The sequence below is a fragment of the Canis lupus genome, chromosome X, assembly GCF_011100685.1.
Source record: "Canis lupus familiaris isolate Mischka breed German Shepherd chromosome X, alternate assembly UU_Cfam_GSD_1.0, whole genome shotgun sequence".
Lineage (NCBI taxonomy): Eukaryota > Metazoa > Chordata > Mammalia > Carnivora > Canidae > Canis > Canis lupus.
The window spans coordinates 29,296,532-29,314,569 of NC_049260.1; the positions used below are offsets into that span (position 1 = coordinate 29,296,532).

General features: G+C 34.7%; 1 pseudogene; it reads right to left on the reverse strand.

Moving 5' to 3' along the window:
* Positions 1-1,397: 1,397 nt before the first annotated feature.
* On the reverse strand, positions 1,398-17,811 carry LOC100686537 (annotated as a pseudogene).
* Between the last annotated feature and the right edge of the window lie 227 nt (positions 17,812-18,038).

Consider the following 18,038-nt stretch of genomic DNA (forward strand, 5'->3'; position numbering starts at 1 on the left):
TTATGATATGAATATTGCCTCTTCTGATTGATTTTTATTCATATTTGTCTGGTGAATTGTTTCTCATTCTTTTTTCAACATATCTGTGTTATCTTTCAAAAGTGATGTTTGAGGGTTAATATTTGCCCAAATATTTATCACTTTAATTTCTGGCATGTAGGAAGAATTAGTCTATTCTAATTTATTATGATGACTGATATAATTGATTTTCTTTCTTTCATCTTATTTTAGGTAAACTATCTAATACTTTTTAAATTTTATTAGTACAACAGAAGGGCAGTCAACTCTTTAAGTGTCCTGACTAGTATCAATTTAGTTTGTTAGGACAAATAGCTTTGGAGGCAGCCTGTATTTCCATGATGAAGTAGCTTCTTCAAGGATTGCATGTAGCAATTTACACTGCCTCCAGGTCCTATAAGCTGTAACTTTGGGTCACTGGAATAGCTGGGAAGCTGTACTTTTGACCCCAGGCTCTAAAGGAGAAATAGGAATTATTACAAACAATGAACTTTAAGACCTATTCTCTTTTGTAGAAAACTTTCCACAGGGGAACTGAGTGGGAAAAATTAGAGAGGGAGACAAACCATGAGGCCCTCCTAGCTCTGGGAAACAAACAAATGGTTGCAGAAAGGAAGGTGAGTGGAGGGATGGGGTAACTGTGTGACAGGCAATGAGGAGGACACTTGATGGGATGAGCACTGGGTGTTATACTATATGTTAGCAAATTGGATTTAAATTAAAAAAAAAAACTCAAAAAAAAAAAAAACCCTCCGTAAATACATCTAAAATTTCCAACAAGTATTACCATGAAGCACATTTTAGTTAAAATCTTCCAGCCAAGAAGCTGAGTGGAAGAACAGATGAAGAAGAACACATATTCAAAAAATATTTTTTAATTAAAAAATGAGAAAAATAACATGTATTCAAATTACCATATCCTCAAATTTCCTTTCTGCATCCAGTCTTTGGCCAACCAAAATCAGGTTTCCTTTTCTTTTCTTTTCTCTTTTCTTTTCTTTTCTTTTCTTCTTTTCTTTTCTTTTCTTTTCTTTTCTTTTTTTCTTTCTTTTCTTTTTTTTTTTTTGCTAAATATAAGGGGTAATTTGCTGTACTTAATTTATTTTGCTTTATTTTAAAATGATTATTTCTATACTTTTTTTTTTCAGAACAATAAACACGGGCAGCCCTGGTGGCGCAGCAGTTTAGCGCCATCTGCAGCCCGGGCTGTGATCCTGGAGACCCAGGATCGAGTCCCACGTCAGGCTCCCTGCATGGCGCCTGCTTCTCCCTCTGCCTGCGTCTTTGTGTCTCTATAAATGGATAAATAAAATCTTTTTTTTTTTTAAAAAAAAGAACAATAAACACTTGTATGACATGATCAAAGATAGGAGGAAGATTTATTTGCCTTTCCAAGCTTTGATTTTCGACAGTTAGGACTCTAGCATTTTGCCCAGCAGCACATAGCCATCTGCTTGGCCACACTGGACTAGTCTTAAAGTGATGCATACAAGAAGCCTGTGCTGATAGAACTCCTCCTCCAGAAGGCTGCTGATTTTGGTGTTCTTTTTCCTTTCATCATATTTCTTCTGAATTTTCTTTGATCATTTTTTTTTTTTAAATAACTCTTCCTCCTCCGGAGTCAACTTGGCCTCCTTCTTGAGGCCCAAGAATAGTGCGTAATGAGACTGCTACCACTGTTGGTAGGGTGTGCTGTCAGTCACAATACAGTTCTTCACAAGGGTCTTAGTGCAGACCAGTTCATTGTTGGATACACTGTAACCAATACCAATAATCCTTATTTTGCACATAAAACATTCAGAGCCCCAGAAGTTCCCCATGTCTAGCTCCAAGGCATAGTACTTTTTATTGACTCCCCAAATACGGACAGTGTGTGTGCGGTGGGGGCCAATCTTTGTGTTGGCAGCAAGGCACTACAACCTATTTCCACTTCTTGTGGTAGTTTTTATCTCACTCCTGGTCTTGCAGCGTGTGCACCACTTGTCCTGAGAGATGCCCACCCCTATTGGCTCTGGCTGCAAGAGTTATTTCTACCTTCTTGAAGGTCCTTTTCCATTTTCTTCCAGAACATCATATTTTTCTCTTTATATCTGTTTTTTGTCACTTAGGTATATTCTTCATTTTTTTTAGCTTTATTGGATAAGTTTGACAAAAAAGTTAATATACTTAAAGCGCACAATATGGTGTTTTGAAGTAAATATACCTTGTGTAATAATTACCATAATCAACTAATATATCCATCACCTCACATAGTTCCATTTTATGTGTGTGAGGAGAGCACTTAAGTTCTATTCTCCTAGCAAATTTCAATTATACAGTACATTATTAGTTATAATTACAATGCATTCTTTTGTAGTTCATCTCCATGGCTATTCTTTAGATATTAACATTTCTTAGACTTATTACTAGATCTATTTCTTACTCTATAACTTCTCTCACCTTTTTAAAACTAGATTTATCCTGACTTGGTAATTATCTCAATGTAGAGACTGAGGAAAGATAGGAATGTAAAATGACACTTATGGTTCTTTATTGGACAGTTTAATGAATTGCTATTAGAGTGACAAGAGAAGAAATAGGTTTTGTAAGAAAATAGTTGTTAGTTTTGGTCCTCATGAGTTTGAGATGCCTATTATTCAGTTAGAGATATTCAGTAGTGAGCTGAGTATACAGTCCTAATAGTAAAATATATATATATATATATATATATATAGCAATTGTTTGTACTTATGAGGCAACTGAAAACATGAGACTAGATGAGGATATTGTAGAATAGTCTATAGAATAGGAAAATGGAGATAAAAAGCAAAAGTCAGCGTAAGAGCTAAATAGCAGCATTTAAGAGTTTAAGAGTTAAGCAGAAGCAAGACTCATAAAATAAGTATGAGCAGTTAGAGAAATGGGAGAAAACTCAGGAGACTGTGATCTAAAGAAATCAAAGGAAATATATGCTTGATGTAGAGTTGGTTGCTTACCTAATGGCCATTCCCTCATTCAACATAATTTTATAAAATCTAAATTGTGTTAAGTCAGCAAATATGCCCAGGGAAGGGAGGAGATGTATATACGGCCACAGAGGATGAATCATGATTGATCTTAATAATGTGTGCCAATCTCATAGTCCTTTGCTGGTGATTATTTTATAGATTTATTTGTGACAAAATGCTAGTCAATGAGAAGTCAGGGGAAAATTTCTGGAGGGTTCTAAAAAGAATTACAGTTTTCTGATTGTATATAGAGGTCTTTATTATTTAAGCCACTAATAGTAGTATTTGCTATTAATTTTAGATAAACATTTCATATTTGGTAAATACCTTGATTACTAAAAATTAGGTGGTATAAATAACAGTCCCTAAACTGTGGAGTATAGATAAAGGAAAGCAAGTGGTGACCCAGTCATATCAGGATGAGAAACCTGTTACTCTTTTTATATGGAGCAAAACATGTGGTCAAATTTTCTCCTGTTATATCCTGTGATTCAACCTACATGCCAGATGATGACATATAATAAGAAGTCAGAGGAAATTTCAGGGTATTGTCATGTGCTGTCTCTTTCTTGAAACATCCATAAAAGAGAGGGGTGCTTTGGTTAAATGTGGATAGTCTGATAGAACTAAAAAATTAAGAACAAATGAAACCAAAGCTAGAAGAAGGAAATAAATAATAAAGATTAGAAAATAGATAAATCAAATAGAGAGCAGAAAAACAATAGAGAAAATCAATAAAAATCAAATTGGAGAACTTGGATGAAGTAGACAAATTCTTAGAAACAGAAACCTACCATTAATAAAATACAAAGAAATGGAAAATCAGAATAGACTTATAACTAGTAGGGAGGTTAAATCAGTAATCAGAAATTTACCAGTAACAAAAAGCCTTGGATCTGACAGATTCACTGGCAAATTCTACCAAACATTTAAAGAAGAATTAATAATAATGTTTTGCAAGTCTTTCAAAAAACTTGAAGAGAACATGTGCTAACTCATTCTATAAAGCCAGCATTCCCATGATACCAAAGCCGACAAAAATATTAGAAGGAAAGTACATTATAAACCAATATTGTTTATGAACATTGATGCAAAAACCCTCCAAAAGTACTAGCAAACAGAACTCAGCAGCATATTAAAGGGATTATACACCAGACCTAAGTGGGACTTATTCCTAAAATGCAAGGATGGTTCAACATACAAAAATTAATCAATGGAATATGCCACATCAACAGAATGAAGAGAAAAAAAAATCTCAACTGGTACATAAAAAGCATTTGATCCAATTCAGTATTCTTTTTTAAATTTTTTTTATTTATTTATGATAGTCACAGAGAGAGAAAGAGAGGCAGAGACATAGGCAGAGGGAGAAGCAGGCTCCATGCACTGGGAGCCCGACGTGGGATTCGATCTTGGGTCTCCAGGATCGCGCCCTGGGCCAAAGGCAGGCGCCAAACCGCTGTGCCACCCAGGGATTCCCAATTCAGTATTCTTTTATGATAAAAACATGAAATAAAGTAGGAATATAAGGAAACTAATCAACATAATAAAAGCCCTATATAAACACTTGATAGCAAACATCATACTCGAAGGCTGAAAGATTTTCCAATAAAATCCAGAACAAGGCAAGGATGCCTGCTCTCTATTCAACATAGTACTGGAAGTTCCAGACAGAGTAATTAGGCAAGAAAAAGAAAGAAAAAGCATCCAAAATGGAAGCGAAGTAAAATTATCTCTGTTTGTAGATGATATAACCTTATATATAGAAAACCCAAAAAGTCTTCAAAAAAATTGTTAGAACTAACAAATGAATTCAGCAAAGCAGTAGGGTACCAATTCAACACAATAGAATGTATGAACCTTAAAAACATTATGCTAAATGAAAGAATGAAGACCAAAATCGAAATATATAATTTGCTTTCATTATAGAAAATTTCCAGTGTAGGTAACTCTATAGACAAAAAAAGCAGATTAGTGACTGTCAGGGGCCAGGGATTGGGGGGCGGGATAAAGACTGACTATTTTAAGGGTATGGAAATTCCCTTTCGGGTGATGCACTGAATTGTATAGTTTAAAATTGTTCCATGTTATGTGAATTTCAACTAGATTTTTAAAAAATTAAAAAGTGAAGGAAAATTAAAGGCTTTCTCACACAAACAAAAACAGAGATTTTGTCCAGTAGACCTGCCTTGTAAAAAAGGTTAAAATATATTCTTCGAAGAGAAGGAATAAGACATAGGTCAAAAACTAAAAACCACGTGAAAAAGGAAACCACAGGGATGCCTGGGTGGCTCAGCAGTTAAGCGTCTTCCTTCAGCTCAGGTCATGATCCTGGAGTCCCAGGATCAAGTTCCACATCGAGCTCCCTGCATGGAGCCTGCTTTTCCCTCTGCCTATGTCTCTGCCATTCTCTCTCTCTCTCTCTCTCTCTCTTTCTGCGTGTGTCTCATGAATAAATAAATAAAGTCTTTTTTTAAAAAAAAGAGAAACACATTAGAGAAGGACTACATGAGGATAAATTAAAGTTTTATTTTTTCTTGCCTTTATTTGATTTAACAGAATTAACTCTTCATAATCACTATCTCAACAATGTATTGAATAATTATAGCTTATGGATAACTTAAATTAATGACAGCAATGTTTTAAGAGATAAGAGGGACAAATTGGAAATACTCTGCTATAAAGTACCTGCACTAGCCATTAAGTGGTGGAGTGTCATATGAAAGTGAACTTAAATTATTCATAAATGTACATGTATTATAAATGCTAGAGCAACCACAAAAAATCTTCAAAAGAACTGTAATTGACAAGCTTATAGAAGAGAAAAAATGGAATTATATAAAATACTCAAAACAAAAGAAACAAAAAAGTGGACAAAAATAAGGAAAATAGCAAATATTTACAAATATGGTACATATTAATTCAACTAAATCAATAATCATTTTAGACAGTGATATTCTACATATGCCAAAAAAAGAGACTTAAAGAATGGATTAAAAAGACAAAACCCAACTACATGTTGTCTACAAGAAATCCACTTTAAATGTAAGATATAGCTATATTAAAAGTGAAGGATGGAGAAAGATACATAATGCTAACACTAACCAAAAAAAAAAACTTGCATAGCTATAAAAATGTCAAATAAAGCATACTTTAGAACAAGGGAAATTATCAGGAATAAAAAGAGATATTTTATCATGATAAACTGGTCATTTCCCCAAAATGATATAACATAACAATCTTAATGTGCATGTGCTTAATGGGAGAATGTCAAAATGAGTAAGGTAAAACTGATAGAACTGCAAGGAAAAATAGATGAATCTGCTATTATAGTTGGAGACTTCAACACCTCTCTATCAGTAATTGACAGACCAGCAGGCAGAAAATCAGTGAGGTTACAGTTGAATAGAGCAGCACCATCAATCAACTGTATCTAATTGACATTTATAAAACACTTCATCCAACAACAGGAAAATACACATTTTTCTCAAGCTCACATTGAACGTTCAACAAAATAGACCACCTTCTGGTTATAAAACACACTTCAAGAAACTTTTTAAATAGAGAAATCATACTCTCAGACCACAATGGAATTAAGCTACAAAATAACAGAAAGATAGCTGGAAAAGTCCCAAAATAATTGGAGAGTAAACAACACACTTCTAAGTAGCAAATGGGTCAAAGAAGTCCTAAGAGAAATTTAAAATTATTTTGAACTAAATGAAGGTGAAATCGCTACTCATCGAAATGTGTGTGATTGATAAACAGTGTGTTTAAGGTGAAATTTATAATATCAAATGCATATATTATTAAAGAACAAGTATCTAAAATTAACGGTCCAAGCTTTCTCCTTAAGAAACTAGAGGAAGAAGAGACATATAAATATAAAGCAAAGAGTAAATATAGCAAAAATAAATGAAATTGATAACAGGAAATCAATAGAAAATTAGTAAAACCAAAAATTTGTGCTTTGAGAAGATTCAGGATAGTGATAAAAATTCCAGCCAGGCTAATCCAGAGTAAAAAAACAAAAAGACACAAATTCCTAATATCAGAAAAAGGAAGATATTACTACTGATCCCAAATTATTAAAAGGATAATAGAATATTCTGAACAACTCTAGTCCCACAAATTTGATAATCTAGATAAAATGGATAAATTATTTGAAAAAGATAGCTACCACAATTCAAACAAGCAGAAATATCTACTCTAAATAAGCCTATATCTATGAAAGAAATTGACTTAATAATTACCTTCCAAAACAAAGTACCAGGCCCAGATGGTTTCACCATAAATTCCACCATAATTTAAGAAATCATACCAATTCTTCACAATCTCTCCCAGCTAATGGAAGCAGAGGGAATACTTTCTTTTTCTTTTTTTTTTTTTAAATTTATTTATGATAGTCACAGAGAGAGAGAGAGAGAGAGAGAGAGAGAGAGAGAGAGGCAGAGACACAGGCAGAGGGAGAAGCAGGCTCCATGCACCGGGAGCCCGATGTGGGACTCGATCCCGGGTCTCCAGGATCGCGCCCTGGGCCAAAGGCAGGCGCCAAACCGCTGCGCCACCCAGGGATCCCGAGGGAATACTTTCTAAGTAATTCTACAAGGCCAGCATTTCTCTAATACCAAAACCTCATAAAAACATTACAAGAAGGGAAAAGAGCAGACCAATATCTGCAGTGAACATAGATGCAGGAACCCTCAACACAATATTAGCAAATTGACTTCAACAATGTATAAAATAAATAATACAGGATGATCAAGTAGGATTTATTCCAGATATAAAAGGCTAACTCAATATTAAAAAATCAATTAATATAATTAATCCATCACATCAGCAAATAGCTTATCCTACTGAAGAGAGGAAATCAATACTAATCCTTTCCAGTAAGTTATGATACATACTGTGGACCAACAATAACTGTGAGTCCCTTCCCCTTCCACTTCAAATGAAGCTGCTTTATTCCTTCTCCATCATTGTATAATGAGTAAGTTGGGGGTGGGAAATTTATCTATTTTATTTTATTTTATTTATTTTATTTTATTTTAAGATTTTATTCATTTAAGAGAGAGTGTGAACAGGGGGGAGGGACAGAGGGATAGGGAGAAGCAGACTCCCCACTGAGCAGAGAGCCCAAGGTTTCATCTCTATCCCAGGACCCTGAGATCATGACCTGAAAGAAAGGCAGAAGCCTAACTGACTGAGCCACCCAGGCACCCTGAAATTTATCTTCTTTAGGTAAAGAAGCCACATCTGAACTTAACAATTAAATGCAAAAACCAAACATCATTTGTTTCAAGCTAGATTTGGTAACTAGATGAGCCTGTGGGCATTTCTCACTTTGAAAAGGTATATACATGCATTGAAAAAGAAAAGAAAAAAATAACATGTATATACTGGGGGAAAGCACATGTATATTTAAATAGTATAGGATTTATGACATAAATCCATTTATACTTTTTGTGTCAATAACATCTGTATGACGTGTAGTATTACTCCCGTTCTTATTCCTGATATTGGAAGTCCGTGCCTCTTTTGTTGTTTCTTGGTCAGTTGTGACAAGCTGTTATAAATTGTATTAGAAATTTCCAAAAACCAACTCTTAGCTTTGCTAATTTCATGTATTTTATATTGTTTTCTATTTTATTAATTTTTGCTCATGTCTAACTTATTTCTTACATTTTTTGCTGTGCAGTTTATTTACTATATACATAATTCATTTTTAACTTTTATAGCTTTCTAGTGTATGCATTTTAAAGCTATTAACTTTTTTCTACACACTGCTATAGCTGCATTGAACAAGTTTGACTGAAATATATTTCCGGTATCATTAGCTCATATTATGGTCTACTTCATATTTCGTCCTCTTCTATGAATCTCGGGTTATATAGAGATGTCGTGCCTAATTTTTAAAGCACTGGAGGTTTTGTTATTATTTTTAAGTTTTTTTATTAATTCAGTTAAGTATAGATAATATATATACTCAGCATGATGTTACTCCTATAAAATTTATTGGAAACTGTTTCATAACTGAGCATATAATGAATTTTAGAAAATTTATAAATGTTATAATCTCAGAAAAACATGCTTTGCTAAGATGTTTTTCCTACAGGTGCTCTGGCAAATTAAATAAAATCTGATAATTGTCCCGTGAGTTTTTTTTATCTTTACTGATTTTTTGCCTAACAGGTATTGAGAGACATCTGCTAACATCCCCCATTCTGATTCTGAAGTTTGTCTTTTTAATTTTGTCATTTTCTTTCTCTCTGTTTTTAAAATACGTAATTAAAATCATAAAAATTCTGAATAGTTATATGTTCTTAGTTGATTGACCATTTTATCATTATGATATCTTTCTTTATAGTTAATAACAATTCTTAACTTTAAGACAATTTTATTTGAAATTTTTGTAGCTCTACAAGTTTATTGTTGAATATTTTCATCACATACTTTTATTATTTTATTTAAAACTTATTTCTTGGAATGCCTGGGTGGCTCAGTGGTTAAGTGCTTGCTTTTGGCCCAGGGCATGATCCTGGAGTCCCGGGATCAAGTCCCACATCAGGCTCCCTGCATGGAGGCTGCTTCTCTCTCTGCCTATGTCTATGCCTCTGTGTGTGTGTGGCTCTCATGAATAAATAAATAAAATCTTTAAGAAAATAAAATAAAACTTATTTCTTACTTACATTTAATGGTTGTCTCTTTTGAGCAACATACAGCTAGGATTTTTTCTAGTTTGATAATCGTTCAAGTTAGAGGAGTAAGACTTTAATTTTTTTGATATAATTATAGATTTACTTGTGTTCACTGTTTCTTCCATTATTTCCATTCTGTTTTTTTTTTTCTATCAAGTAAATTGGGGGTTTTTGTGTTCATACTGTAGAATGTGCTGGTTTAGGAAGGGATACGTGGCGGAAAGAAGGGGGGTAGGAAGGACATGAAGGAAGTCCGAAGGAATGGCAGGTAAGTTCCGGACGCGGACTCCTCATGCTTTTCTTTTTTTTTCGGGTCTTGGATTTTCTTTTTTTCTTTTTTTTTTTTTCTTTTCTTTTCTTTTCTTTTCTTTTCTTTCTTTTCCTTCCTTCCTTCCTTCCTTCCTTCCTTCCTTCTTTCCTTAAAGCACTTCTAGTTCTAAACTTTCCATTTGATTCCTTTTTAGATTTGAATTTTTCTGAGATATCCCTAGTTTTAAGAGAGTTTGTGATTGCCTCCTATGTCATTTTTTGTAATAGCTATTTTAAATCTTTGTCAGATTATTCCAAATCTGTGTCATTTTGGCATTTGCTTCTGTTCCCTGTGCATTGATATTGAACTCACTTATGTATCTTAGATATTTTGAACATATTATGAAACACTGAGTCTTATTTAAATCCCAAGAATAACATTGATATTTTTGTTTTAGAACCTAGCCAACCTGTTTTTTCAATCTCATCTTTCCTTCTCACATTCTGTTCCAATGACAATGGTTCCAATATGGTTCCAATGACAATACAGTTTTCAAAGTATTTATGGTACTGTTCTGATTCATCTACCATGTGCCATCAATCTGGAATCTGAGCTTTGGTCTATTAGTTTAGTGTTCAAAGTTTTTGCTGTGTTGAATAGGAACAGATCCACTGCATGAGCCATTTAAGGGTGAACCTAGAATTTCATAAACAATGTTATGAGTTCACTGTCCCAACTACTCTCTCTCAGTGATTCCTCCTCTTTTCCCCAAGGCTCCTCTTTTCACTCCTCTGTCCAGAAAGTTGGGCTTCGATTTCCTGACTCTACTATACACTTATGCAGTTGTCCCTATCTGAGAGGGCCCAAGTTATAGGAAGAACGAGAAAATGGGGAACAAATTTTGTCCTCATACTCTTGGAACCACAAATCCACTGAATAGAAATGAAGGTTCCCCTTAATCAGAGTTTTGGCTCCTGCTGCCACAACCACCATAGAATTACTTGGGGATTGGAGAGAGAAAGAAGAGAGAAAATAAAATATATATTTATGAGGGATTTTTCCCCTCTCTCTGAACTTTAGGAGTTTCCTTTCATTCTCCTTTAGCTAGAATTAGAAGGCTTCTCAGGTCTCTTTTTTCTGCATTTTGGTGCCACTTGGATTCATTAATTTCAGACTGGGAGATACTGGTAAAGAGAAAATGGTAAATTCACCACCAGTTTGGGGGCATTTCAGATTCCAGTCATTTTCCCTAACCTGACTGTTAATATTTACTTTTTAGAAAGCTCAAATACCTGCCTTATGCATTCTATCCAGGTTTCTTTTTTTTTTTTTAATTTTTTTTTCTATCCAGGTTTCATAGCTGTATATAGTGAGAGAAATGCAATGGAATGAGTTTACTCCATCTTAAGGCAAAATTGAAAGTTCTAAGGCTCTCTTTTTACTTCAAGCATTCTATAATCTCCCTCTGTTTTTGCCATCTTCTTTGCTCTCCATTTTCTTGGTAAGTTTGGGGGACCAGATGGAACGAGGGTCCCTACTCTTCCACCACCTTGCCTCTTCTCACCCCCCTCCATTTTCTTCTTCATAAATTTTGTTTTACTATTTCTCCAGTCTTTAAAAGAATGAGAGCTAAGATAGGCTAGCGATGAAACTGGACATGGAATGCAAATTTAGGAAATGATGGAGACTTCCAATATGAAGATTAATAAGGAATGGGAAACAAACTGTATTATGCAGTGCCTTATAGAAGCCCAAACAGAAGGGGAAGGGACAGAGTAAAATTTTTTAAATTTCAAAACACCAGATTAAGGCAGAACTTTTGTTCTAACTGAAGTTTTTATTAGTGTTTTGGTCTACCTACATAGCTAATTAAAAGTTACCAGCAAGTAAGAATTCACATAGTGAAAATCTGAGCCTCATACAACAAGCCAAAGTACAATCTTATGGATGCTCACAGCTATAAAGAGAATAGTATTTTAAAGCAATATGAAAGTATATATTCTCTGAAGAGATACATTTCAGACATTATGATGAAATAAAGGTTTTGCTTGGAACAGTAAGAGACAGGAGTGAGTAATAATCTTTAAAAAGTTCCAATAATTGTAAAATGTTTAGTTATATGTTAATTTTCCAGTCTGATATTTTGCAGTAAATATAAAAATAATATTATTTACAAAATATTTTAAAGCATTTTATTTTCATCATAAAATCAATAAATGGAGGAAATGTTAAGTTGAATTGTATTCTAAAAATGCACATAAAAAGAAAAAGCCAGCAATGCTTAGCCCCATAGGACTTTGCATTTAAATAGAAATTGTTATAAAAAAGCATTATAATAGCAGTTTAAAAGCATTGGGTGTGAAGGCAGGCTTGAAAGAACACCATTAGTAATATAGCAATAATACTGCATATGTCTGAAAGCATATTAAAATGATAATGAAAATGAGGCCCATTTTTTATGAAGTGTTTACACTTAAACATCGTGGTCATCACTAGAAAACAATAAAATTAATTTTATACTTTTCCCATTCTTCTCTTTTAAATTTGAAGATTCCACAGTGGTATTTTCAAATACCTTTGGCAAATTTCCCTGCAGCTTCCTCTTGAAATCTTGAAATAAAAACCTTGAAAACCTTGAGTTTTTTCTGTGTGTGTGTATAATAAATATATCGGTAAAAGTATCTGGCATATTAATGCTAATTGAGGAGTAATGATTTGGAGCTACTCTGGTCCTTTGTAAAATAGACTGACATGATTTTAGAAAGTGGCATATATGTCAAAAAAACGGGTTAGTGTGGTCAGTGATTTTCTGTCATATATATTGTTCAGCTATTTTTATTGTCTAGACCATATGTTAACACCTGGGACATATCAAATTAAGAAGTAATTAGTAATTTAAAAATTCTGATGATCACAATGTGATGATTTAATAATTGATAATAAAGCCTCATAGTTAGCTTCTAGATTTATATAAGTTCACTGCCTTCATTAAAATAATAAAGCAAATTCTATGAAGTTTTTTAATTATTAATTTTCTGTAAAAAAATAAATGAATAAAATAAAAATATTAATTTTCTGTAAAAAATAATAGAGGTTTCTGTTCATTATAATGCTTTCAATAACTATCAACTTCAAGAGGGAGGAATAGTATTAGTATTGCCCTGATCAACTCTGAAGTCACATATAAACCTATAAAACATAAATGTCAGATGAATGCTTAAAGAGGGAATCTTGGGCAGCCCCAGTGGCTCAGCGGTTTAGCGCCGCCTGCAGCCCGGGGTGTGATCCTGGAGACCCTGGATCGAGTCCCACATCAGGCTCCCTGTGTGAAGCCTGCTTCTCCCTCTGCCTGTGTCTCTGCCTCTCTCTCTCTCCTCTCTGTGTATACTCATGAATAAATAAATAAAATCTTTAAAAAAAAAAAGAGGGAACCATATTCCTCTCTGTAACCAGATTCTACATTACTTCCTGAAAATGTATTTCTCACATTGGGAAATATGTGAAACTTTAAGGAAGACTTATTTACATGTAGTTTTTCTCTTGACTGACAAATATACTTCTTATTTTGACGATAATTCACTGTGATTGGAATCCTGCCAATAAAGAAGGCAAAGGCAAAATAGCAGGTACAATACTTATATTTTGAAAAGTGCAAAGAAATGAGTAATGGGAAAAATCCTTTTGAAATAAAGACTTGAAGGATGAACAAATGGTTGGTTATACAGAATAATAGTGTGTACACCAAATTCTAGCTTTGTAATAAATCATTTTAGAGTAAATGAAGCTGGAATGGAGTTAGTAGCCTATCTTGATGAGAAAAATATTCCTCTAAAGAAGCTGAATTTTATGGGCAACTTTCAGGATATTTTCACAATCGTCGCTAATTTATTGATGCTTAATTTGCATGCCAAATGTGTGGCATTTTGAAAGAAATATGAAAGACTACTATGTTCAATCTAATTCAACAAGTATTCATGAATCCACTTATGTATTCAAGGCACTATAAAGAATACAAAAGAGATAATGAAAACTGCCCCAGCCCTCAAGCAACTTTTAAACTACCAGGGATGACACATGGTACCATTAAATAAGTAATTAACTGCTGAAACAACTGGTACAGAGACTGGGTACTATAGAATTTCAGACTAGAGAGAAATAGAAAAAAAATCTTGAATAATCAGGAAGTCTTCATGAAAGACAATGGCATTTTTGCTGTCATTGATATAGATTTTTAAAAATTTATATCCAACCAACATATTTTAGTACCATCTATGTGTGAGATTCTGTACTATATGGTGCAGAACATATAAAAATGATTGAACCCTGTCCTCAAAGATTTTATAATCCAGGAGAATAATGAGTTCACAATTTATAACTGTGATATAAAGCAAAATATCATATTTTGCAAATGAAACAAAATATAGAATAAAAGTATGACAACGTTCAGAGAAGGGAGTTATCACAAGTAAATAAAAAGATTTAGAAAAATGACATGGCATTTAAAACATGGCATTTCAAATGGTGTTCAAAGGAAAGGTTAGGATTTTCTGAAAGAGAAAAGTAGCTCCACCAGTAAGAAACAATAGGAACCAAAGCTCTGGAGGCAGGAAGAGCACAGGTTCTATTTGACATCAGGTAAATAGTGGTAAATAAATGTAGAAAATGGAATGATTTGTCATACTGAACATTGACCTAAAAGTCAAGAGCACCATTGTTACTTCTCTGGGTAGTGAAGAATCACTGAAGTTTTAAACAAGGAATAACTTGATTAGAGCTGTGATTTAGAAAAATTAGTGGAGCACAAAGTTTTAAGGGTGAAATGAAAAGAAGTTACTGTAGCCAGGTACATCTATGTGCCAGATGGATATGAGAAAATTTATCTTTGGAAAAACTGAATGGATCCAGGAAAAGACCCATCAATGGTCAACCACTTTCATCATCATAAAGCACTCTGCTCAATAAGGCCCACTCAAATGTTTAAGGCTTACAATTGGCTTTTTAAGTCCTCATTCTTTTAAAGCTTCCAAGATTTTTAAGAAAGCCTTAACAAATGAGACCAAGACAAAAAAAATCTAGAAAAGAAAATTAAAAAATGAAGAGACAATATAGATTGAACAGTGGCTTTCAACCGGGTATAATTTTCTCCCAAGGGATATTCTGCAATGTACGCTAATAGTTTGATTATCACAATTAGTGAGGTGCTGCAGGAATCTATTAGATGGTGCTAAAACCCTTTAGGCCAGAGATGGTGCTAAACATCTTACAATTCACAAAATATCCCCCCAGGACAACTAATTATCTTGCCCCAAATGTCTAGAGGGCTAAGATTAAGAAACTCTGAAATAGAAGAAGAAAATAAAACAATAAGAAGTACAAAGTTCCTCGAATATAGGAGAATTTGAAGCATCTATGAAATAACAACAGAAGGCTACTAAAGGTGACAATATAAAAAGTGATCTTCATGTAACTCTGAGTTGAAGAAATGATGATTTTAAAAAAAAATAGAGACTTCTAGTTTCTGTTCTGGCATCTAAGGAGTTTCGAAGCCATCACTCCAATCCTCACAACAAGAAAAAACATCTTACAATCTGAACAATCTGAAAATGAACACCTCTTCTTAGACTCATCAGAGAATCAAGGCCACAGAGCAAACTACAGAATCCATTGAAGAGACACGAAGCTACATACAAAGAATCATAACTTAAGAGAGCAGAAGTTCAGGAGCAGAAACAAATATGGGAACTAGTACCAAGTAGGCAAACATATGCTACTATGATGAATTGCTGGAGACCCAAGGTAGACACAGTTGAAGGTTAAAAACTCCAGTATTGGTCCCCATACTTTGGTGAGTTTTACTTCAAGGATCTCCTGGGTTTTTACAGTGAAGATCAGAAGAAAATCTTCTTAAGCTTCCAGTAAGTGGAGGAGAAAAAAATAGTCTTTTGAAATTCACCCAAAACTTCTTTGTTCTTAACAAGGTTCACCTTCCAGAGTATCAATTTTACTAGAGTCTAACTACCTAAGTCCAGCCCCATCAAGCCTTCTTTGTGGGGGAAGGATTAAACCAACTTCAGCCCCCTCTAAATTTCCATTTCAGATAAAGGAGTGGTAGTACCTGAGAAACACTTGTGAGGGTCACATACCAGAACAAAGGTTCACTAATAGTCTAAGACCCAATCATAGGACTATAAGAACACTTCTCCTCCCACATTTTACCACAACATCAGTAGGGGTCCTGTATAACAATAATAATAGGAGAATACAATAGAAAGAATAGCATGTCTCAGACTGATTTAAGAAAAAAAAAGAGTAAGTTTCTAGGGAAACTCTAAGACAACAGGGAAGGCAAAAACAATAACACCAGAGGAAACTAATTTCTGACACCCTCAGGTACAGCCTAATGCCTAGCCAGATAAATCTAAAACCTAACACTAAAGGACTATTTTCTTCAATTCCTTTTATTCAATACATCATATGTGGCATTCAAGAAAAATTAAAAGTCACAGTAAAAGACAAAAACACGGTTGGAAAAGATCATGCAAGCATCAAACCAGGTTCAGATATGGCAGGGATTTGGGGATGATCACACTAGGAATGTGTATTCTGTTTTTTTGTGAACTGTTCTATAGTGCTGTATTTTTGAAAAGGTTATTATTGATTGAATTTCTTTGAAAAAAATCAACGTCTTCAGATTATTTCTCCCTTGTGATTTTTTTTATGATTAGACAAAATCTAGGTTACCAGATTTATGGTTATAGAATGGTTCATAATATTTTTTAATCATTTAGTGTCCTTTAGATTAGTAATGATGGCTTCTCTTAGATTTCTGATATTAGCAATTTATGTCTTGTTTTTTTTCTTAGTTAATCTGGGTAGAGTTTTATCAATTTTATCAATATTTTCAAAGAAGAAGCTTATGGTTTGGTTGGCTTACTGTATACAGCCTGATGTTTTTATATATGTATACCTTATGAAATTATTACCACAATCAAGATAATTAACATAGCCATTACTTCACATAGTTGTGTGTGTGTGCATATGGTGAGAGTTTTTAAGATCTATAATACTAGCACATTTAAAGTACTGATTTCTTATTTTCAATTTCATTGATTTCTGCTCTAAATCTTATTTTAAAAATTATTTTTCTTACTTGTGGTAAATTTATTGTTACTTCTAGTTTCCTAAGGTGGAAGCTTAGAACATTCATTTTATAACTTTCTTCAATTCTAATGTTTGCATTCAAGTCTATAAAATTCCTCTAAGCACTGTTTTTACTGTACCTCACAAAATTTGATAAGTTGTACATTTGCTTTCCTATAGTTCAAAGTATTTTTAAATTTTCTTGAGGATTCTTTTTTGATCCACATGTAATTTTAAAATATGTTTGTTGGAAGGGGGCGGGCAAGATGGCGGAGGAGTAGGGTCCTCACCTCACCCGGCCCCACCAATTTACCTAGATAACTTTCAACCCTGAACACCTGCAAATTCAACCCGAGATTTAAAGAGAGAACAGCTGGAATGCTACAGAGAGAACAGTTTGTGCATCTAACAAGGTAGGAAGGCGGAAGAAAAAAAGAATCTAGTGGGGGAGGGCCTCCACAAGGGGCCGGGCAGGAGAGGACAGGAGAGCCCAGCCCCGGAGAAGCAGGAACTTTAACAATCTGCCCCGGATTCTTCCCAAGGGGAGAGGTGCTCAGAAGGGAAACTGGGCAGAACCACAGGAGGGGCAGTGGAGCCTCCAGGTTCCCGGGGTTGCTAGCAGAGGAAGTGTGCCTCGGGTAGAGCGCCCCACACACCGCCGGGGGAGCTCGGTAAAGGGCTGGAGTGCATGCCCGGCGGGGCCTCGAGGAGAAGCCATTCGGTCAGGCAGTGGCTCCGGAAGGAGGGGGCTGCACCTGCTGCCTTCGGAAGCCGTGGCCCCGGGAGCGCGATTCCAGCAGCACAGGCCCCGGATCCCAGGGCGCCGGGGGACACAGCCCAGGATCCTACACTCCCCCTAGGACAGGCAGAGGCCGGGAGGGCACAGGACAGTGAGGACTCTCCTGCCTCCAGGTGGCCCCGAGCTGTGCAGGTCAGCACTCCCCG